The sequence below is a fragment of the Penaeus japonicus genome, unplaced genomic scaffold (genome assembly GCF_977035675.1).
Source record: "Penaeus japonicus unplaced genomic scaffold, GWHDUDI00000001_assembly GWHDUDI00000020, whole genome shotgun sequence".
NCBI lineage: Eukaryota > Metazoa > Arthropoda > Malacostraca > Decapoda > Penaeidae > Penaeus > Penaeus japonicus.
The window spans coordinates 11,697,482-11,698,799 of record NW_028234422.1 but is presented as its reverse complement, the minus strand read 5'-3'; positions in this window follow the sequence as shown (position 1 = coordinate 11,698,799).

The window sequence follows — 1,318 nt, the reverse complement described above, 5'->3', positions numbered from 1 at the left end:
AGAAAAATAAAAAAAAAAAAAAAAGAAAAGAAAAGAAAAAAAAAGAAAAAAAAAAAAAAAAAATACACACACACACACACACACACAAACAAGACCCACAACACACACGACAATCACACAGATAACACAACACACACAACACACCACACACACACACAGCACAACACACACACAACACCAACACATAAAAAATATATATTGAATTCATATATATATATATATATATATATATATATATATATACACATATATATCATACACATGTATAGAGTAATCATTAGATCCTTGGTCAGGGAGAAGGATAAGAAGGCGGGGGTAGGGGGGAGGGGGGGGCGAGGGGTGAGAGAAGGCTCAGAACTGGAAACTATTTCGTGATAGAGAGGACCTTCTTTGATCCGCTTATTCGGGAAAGATAAATTCCCCGCGCAGCCCCATGTGCCCCCCCCCCCCCCGCCTCGTTCTCGGATCCCTCCTTGCACACAGATGTTTCTATGTGCGCAAATAGGTGTACATGTGGGGCGTAAATAGGCAGTTCTTGTGTGCACTTGATACGGATGCGGATGAAAACTATATTCACACATATAATAGTAATATTCATGCTTAGGATATTCCTTTTCCCTCTCTCTCTTTTTCTCTGCTCTCTATGTTATGGTCTCTCTCTCTCATACACACATATGTATATATACATATATACATACATACATACATATATATATATATATATATATATATATATATATATATATATATATATACACAAATACATACATACATATATATATATATACATATATATATATATATATATATATATTATATATATAATGTGATATATATATATATATATATAATATATATATAATATATATATATATATATATATATATATATATATAAATATATATATATATATATATGATATATATTGTGTGTGTTGTGTGTGTTTGGTGTGTTGTGTGTGTGTGTGTGTGTGTGTATGCGTATGTATATGTATATATATATATATATATATATATATATATATATATATACATATATACATATATATACCTACAGCCATAAAATAGACACAGAAGTATCCATCCGCTCTTTCGCGTTATAGAGTCATCAATCCACTGCCTGTGACATCAATAGGCGAAAATATCGGTCTCGGACGCCCCCCCCCCTGCCCCCCGACACCCCGCCCCATCCCACGCCCATCGCCCACCAGCACCACCCCCGCCCACCGCCCCCGCCCCCGCCCCATTGTGACTCACTGATACCGGTAATTACGACGTGACTCCCGCTCGTTAGTGTGATTAGGATCAGCTAATCCAAT